The sequence below is a fragment of the Apium graveolens genome, chromosome 8, assembly GCF_009905375.1.
Source record: "Apium graveolens cultivar Ventura chromosome 8, ASM990537v1, whole genome shotgun sequence".
Classification (NCBI taxonomy): Eukaryota; Viridiplantae; Streptophyta; class Magnoliopsida; order Apiales; family Apiaceae; genus Apium; species Apium graveolens.
In genome coordinates this window covers 1689292-1695606 of record NC_133654.1, presented here as the reverse complement: position 1 = coordinate 1695606, position 6315 = coordinate 1689292, and the positions used below count along the sequence as shown (strand labels likewise).

At 43.9% G+C, this 6315-nt stretch overlaps 1 non-coding gene across 1 annotated transcript; it reads right to left on the bottom strand.

Annotated features, from left to right (window-relative positions):
- Positions 1 to 4603: 4603 nt before the first annotated feature.
- On the bottom strand, positions 4604 to 4676 carry TRNAK-UUU (transfer RNA lysine (anticodon UUU)). Its single transcript has one exon. It is a non-coding gene; the product is annotated as a tRNA-Lys (tRNA).
- Between the last annotated feature and the right edge of the window lie 1639 nt (positions 4677 to 6315).

Here is a 6315-nt window from a genome sequence, read left to right as displayed (position 1 = left end):
TTATTAAGCATGGCTGGTACCATTTCGATGTGTTTCGATTCTTCCGAACAAGAGAGGTTTGATGCTTCTGAATCCATTGTATTAATTCCTCTTCCTACTCCCAGTATGCTCTTTTTGATCTCGACTTATGATTCAATTGCCATGTATTTAGCTATTGAGCCTCAAAGTTTATGTTTTTATATGATCGCAGCATCAAAAAGAAGGTCTAAATTTTCCACGAAAGCCGGTTCGAAATATTTGATCTTAGGTGCATTTCTCTCTGGAATATTATTGTTTGGGTATGACCGGACAACTACCGATATCTATTAATATCTTTTTTAGAATGTTGTTGTTAACTATATATCTATCTATACCGTAAACTATCGGATCGGGTCTTACTTAGATGTGAAACTTGCAGACCTCATTGGTTGTGATATTGATCTTACGGGGAGAACTAAATAAAAGAATATATATACTTGTAGAGACCCTCTATGTAGTTGTCTATCTAGGGTGATCGATCTACATCTACATCTTTCCCCATAGCCCTGGGGCTGTGTCTCGATCTCCTATGTGTGAAATCTAAGGGACTCCGTTCTTATGGAGATTCCCCTTGGTCTAATTACATGCCTTATGACGAAAGGGGAGTCGGCATGGCGTAAAGTGAAGATTGGGGGAAGTAGAGCAAAATTCCCTTCTAGGGTATTCCGAAGGTGTAACCTAGGCAACGAAAAAGGGGCCCGATACTTCAACTAGAGGAGTGACCTATTGGTTCACCAAACCCCAACCCAGCCGTCACACGTTCTCCAGATCCAAAGGGATCCAGTGCCCAACTACCGACTCCTCCCAGAATTGCGTTATCGAAGCCGAGCCAGGAATGGCCGTTGGTGGACGCCCACCACTTTTAACCGGTTAGAGAGGCCCTCTTTAATACATTAAGAAAATATGTTCACAGGGGCTAGAAAGACTCGGTCATAGGAACTTAGGCCACCTACACGCTGGTAAACGAAAACCACCTCGACCGAATCAGAGTAAACAACAATGTCGAATCAGGCCTCCCCTTGCCTTGAAAAAATTCACACGCAGCCACCTGCTTTCCAAAAAGAAGGGGAGATCTGCTGCTTACTGCTCACGGAAACACTAGATTTCTTCATTTTCTTCAGTACTCTTTGGGTAGAGAGTAACATCCTTAGCCTTGCACATAAAATGGGAAGTATTCTCTCTACCACAATGATACACATCACGACCATAGAGCCAAGGTCGACCCCATAATACGTGTGTAACATTCATGGGAACAACATCACACTAAAAAGAATCTTTCTAATGACCAGAAAATAGAAACTAAACACCATTGAGTTACCGGTATGGTAGTTTTGTTGATCTATGCGACATGATATGGTTTTGGATGTGGCTCGGTAGGAAGCTTCTATATCTCAACTGTAGAGGCTGAAACCAGATTCATGCAACTCCCACCATCAATGACCAGCTTCCGTAATTCTTTGCCGCAGGTGACAAGTGTTTGACAGATGGTTGTTCTCTTCCAATCTTACTTCTCAGGGCAGCGAGAGCCAAACCACCATAGCAGGGGAGGTATCTACGTCAGAATCCGCCAAGTCGTCTGTATTGAACTCTGGATTCTCTTCATCTTCCTTATTTTATGCTCCTTCATGTTAAAGCTATTCTTCTTATTCCACCTGCAGGCTGGACTTTGTTGGAGAGGTGTTGTCCAAGCAGTTCGGTTGCCATCAATAAGCCCCTTGCTGCTATCTCCCCAGCTTGGTAAGTTATTTTCTTGATGGTTGGCACCCGTAAATACTCCTCCATATCTAAGGCCACTTGAAAAGCATGTTCCACACCAGAAGGGGGTTGCCGAAGCAACTCTTTCCTTATATCGAACCTCAGGCCAGATTTGAATCTAGCCAAAGTGTGGCGAGGATCTTCAACAATTTGACTCCGAGTCTTGAGAGAAGTGAATATGAAGAAAAAGCTCTTCTTTCACATAGTGGGAGGCCGGCCGAGCACGGATCTGGGCTTAAGGCAAGGAGTGCACTGATAGCACTAGTCGAAGAAAGGAAGTTAGCTCATAAGAAGGCGGGTAGGTAAGAATAGGAAGTTTAGAGGTATGAAGGGGTTTAGGAGGGAGTTCTTTCACCCCCAAGAGGTGCCTTTGTATGGAGCAAACACTATCCTCCTCAGCAAGAATGGGCCCCCTTGGAAATGCACCATGCTCCTTCTACAGATGCTAGTATCCTTGTTCTTCTACTCGTAGGCAGAATAACCTTTGTTGGAAGAAGGGCTGCTGGTATTACATCAATCACTCTAAGACTCTTAGCTGTGAATAAAACTCAAGCTTTGGCGCGGCAAATGCACTTATCTTTACGTTCTCGATCTGAGAATGATTACGCGTAGTAGCGGTCAGTCCTTTTTCCTGTTATATAAGCCTTTCTGTGCACCACACTTTTGATTACTCCCGCTTTTTTCTGTCTGTTCATACTGGTGTGTGCTCTTAGCCACAATCTAGAATTTTATCCTAGTTGGCTTATGAATATGCATTCTCCCCATGCCCTTGCTTTAACAGCCGCTGTTAATATTAGTCATTTCTTGGTGGTTGAAGGCATGCAAACAATAAAGCAGCATAGTTATATCGTTCTGGCCCACCTCCCGGAAGTCCTTCACTTGATAGCTACACACATTGCGGGCATTCTCTATGCTCTATATGCTCAGGCTTTACATTCATCTTATACCAGTTTATGGGCAGTAGCAATGGCTTGATCCTAAGTTTGTGGATCTAAGTACTTCATTTCAAGAGAATCCCGAATGGACTCAGTAAAAGCAGCATTAGTGGTTTCCTCAGTCACATTATCCTTAACTGAAGGTAGAAGTAGAAGCAACAAATTACCTTGATTTATTGAGCTCTTAAAGATCCTTCTTTTAAGATCTCGGAAATCGGCTAAAATTGAGCATTCTATCGCAAGAATAGGACTCCATAGGTTAAAGCACGTCCTTGTACAATGCTTAAGGCTCTCGACTGAGTAGCAGGAACAACTTTTAATTTATTATGAGCCCAAACGATGGATTCAATAAGTTCTTGCCAATAACCACGTCCACTGAATAGAAACATTAAACTAAAGGCCCATATAAAATGGGCACCTAGGAAGAAAAGCCCATATGCAGATAATGAAGAACCATAAGATTGAATTACTTGGGATGCATGTGCCCATAAGAAATCGCGGAGCCACCCATTAATAGTAATGGAACTCTGCGCAAAGTTTCCTCCCGTGATATGAGTTACTACCCCTTGATCACTTATACTTTTTATGAAGTGTGGGGCAAATGGCGCCCTCTACTTCTACTCCTAACTGAAGGCGAAGAACCGGCATTGCAAGTAAATAGAGAGCCCCCGCCCGTTTGAGCCATTGCGAGCCGGAAAGCATACCGGCAGTTTGAGTCGCGAAAGGGCTAATAGAACTTAATTCTATTCTATTTTATCATTTTATATATAATAATATATCATAATAATATTCTAGAAATAATAAAAAAAAGGAATTTTTTATCCAATTGTTCATTCCTGGGAAGAGGAAGAAACAGATAGAGCAAAGGCCTCTTCTTTCCGTCCGCTCTTCCCGAAGCGAGCGAATTGCATGTAGAGATCTGTAGGGGCTTATAGTTTAATTGGTTGAAATGTACCGTTCATAATGGTTATATTGTAGGTTCGAGCCCTGCTAATTCTACCAACCCCTTCTCTTCACCTGATACAAGGTAGTCGAAGTCCCCGCCGCCGTGCATATCTCAATCTAGTGACGGGCACCTGGAACTACACTGCTGCCACTACCCTCCGGGCATGCCTCCTACGTTTATCACTCACCTACGCTTTTACAGCATGCCTCCTTCGGGATAAAAAATACGGCTTTCTAAACGCGAAGCAGCGGAGCGATAGCGAATCTCGAACTTTCCCACGCTCATCTAAACCGACCTCAAAAAGTGATCGAAAAGCGAAGCCCTTCCTTCCAATCCAAGCCGGCAAAGCCGCCCCTATATCTAACCACCGCTCACCCCGATCACATATTGGCGCGTTCATGATGCATCATGATAAAAAGGCCATAAAGAAGACAAGACATATACATCAGTATACTATCATGATCACATATTTTATCTATTTTATTGACAACTTGGGGGCGAAGCCGCCTATTTATTAGTTATTAGGGCAAAGGGCGCTCCCTCCTCCTAACTCCTTCCACTTCTCCCAGGGACAGGGACTACGACTCGACCTTCGGGGAAGAAGCCCGCGGGACCCCTCCTTCTAGGGCGCCTAGATATTGCGGGACCCCTCCTTCTAGGGTGCCTAGATATTGAAAGGTTATCCCTTTGCAACACTGGAAGCCAAGCAAAGTCATGAAGCTGACTACGCTCGAGCAGAGCTCAGGCCCGGGGGTGGTGGCTGAACTCACCGCAGAGTTTAGGAGCGAGAAAGACTATCTTGATGAATGCAATAAGAACCGGCTACTCGCCGCAGCAGAGTGCTTTGCCCATGCTGCTATCCGCCGCCGAAGTGCGTCTAAAGGAAAGGCGAAAGAGCGATCTTTGAACGCTACTACGCATCCTTACTCATAATATAGTAAGGTAGGTTTGGGTATAGCAGGACTTGAACCTGCGACCATTAGGTTAAAAGCCCAATGCTTTACCAACTGAGTTATACATCCAAAAAAATATATAGTACTAAATAAGGATTGGTGCAGAAAAGAGGGAGGCCCCTTCTCTTAGATAGCAAAGCCGCCTTCAGCCCCTCTTCTTCTCATCATATGAAAGGGGCGCGGCTCTGTATGAGGCTCAACTGCAGAGCAAGCGAAGAAAATGTAAGGTTGCTTGTTTCCACTCATTGAAGATTCTATCTACAAAAAAAGGTTAATGGGGGATACTAAAATGGCTCTCACTGACACCATCTACGAGAAGGCGAGGTCGTCTTTCTTTCTAGCCGCCATATGGTTCGTCGTAAAGATGGAGAAGGTGAGGAGCAGTTATCTATGTAATTACGGTCTTTGTTGGCCGTTGTTCCGGCCGAGCACTCTTTTTTCTTTTCCTAATTCCGTCTTACCAAACAAGACTGACTTCTTACCAACCCACGAAGGGTTGTGAGGCTGGACCAGGTATGAAGAATGAATCTATATCTGTGCACGAAAGTTGCTGGCCGGCGGCCGCTCAACTGTTCGAGCGCAGTGGTATTGGTTTCGATTTGACAAAGGTAGAATGCCTGGTCGAGGGTCCAGTACAGTAGGTAGCAGGCGTGTTTGTTTTGTTTTGGCTCCCGAGTGAGAAATAGGTAATGCACCATGCTTGCTGCTACGTACGTTGACCTTTACTTGACAGATTCATCCAATTGAACTCACACTCAAAGGAGGGCAATCCAACTTCCATTGAAGCAGCTTCCGTGGAACTAGCTCCCATTGAATCGATTGGTTCCATTAATTCTCTTGGAGGCAGGGCAATAGATTAAGACTAGGTGGTAAGTGAAGGAAATGTAGGGCTTAGGGTAGCGAGTGAGTCTTATCATAAAGTCATAAAGGGTAGGCAACTTCAATAGGTCTAGGGGAGGAAGAAGGAGTTGTTCATAGCTAAGAATCGCTAAGGCCAATCATTCCCTAGTCTATCATATATATCTTCTATTCTAGCTGGGATATTCTCTCTATTCAAGCGGATAAGAGAACGGCGGTTACTTGTGCAGCGCCCACTAGGCTCAAGAGATGAGGCTAGGCGAGATGTAAAACCTATCACTAGAGATATATGTAACGAGGCATTAGAGCAAAGGCTTTTTCGCTAAATGGCGTATATAATTCGATAGTGTGGTATTGTTGTTATGGAAAGTCACTCTATTTCCTTGGATCTCTTAATCCAGTATGTTTACCCTCACTGACAGTATGAAAGAAGGTATCTCACCACCAAGTCTAGGTACACCATCATATGTCACATTAGGGGATCAATGCTTATTTACAGAAAAATGAGCTAGACCTGTAGTGAAGTCTTGGGAGCTAATAAGCCAGGTAAGAGAGGACACCTTAGTATAGGAAAACAAGAAGCATAAGACATGAGTTCCGGTATTAGTACCTCCCATTCTCTGATGACTCTCAAAGGAACAAAGAGGTAAGCCCTATAAAGAGGGAAAAGCCCTATTAGTTAACTGTCGCCGGTGCTACTTCCTTACTTAGTCAAATACCCTGATCTATTCATTCAAGAAAAGAAGATAGTGATTTGGCTAACCTCAGGTACCTTCCCAATCAAACTATCGTGTATGACACATACCTGCCGATTCCATATAAGCTTATTTCACTCATTTCAATTAGTGGA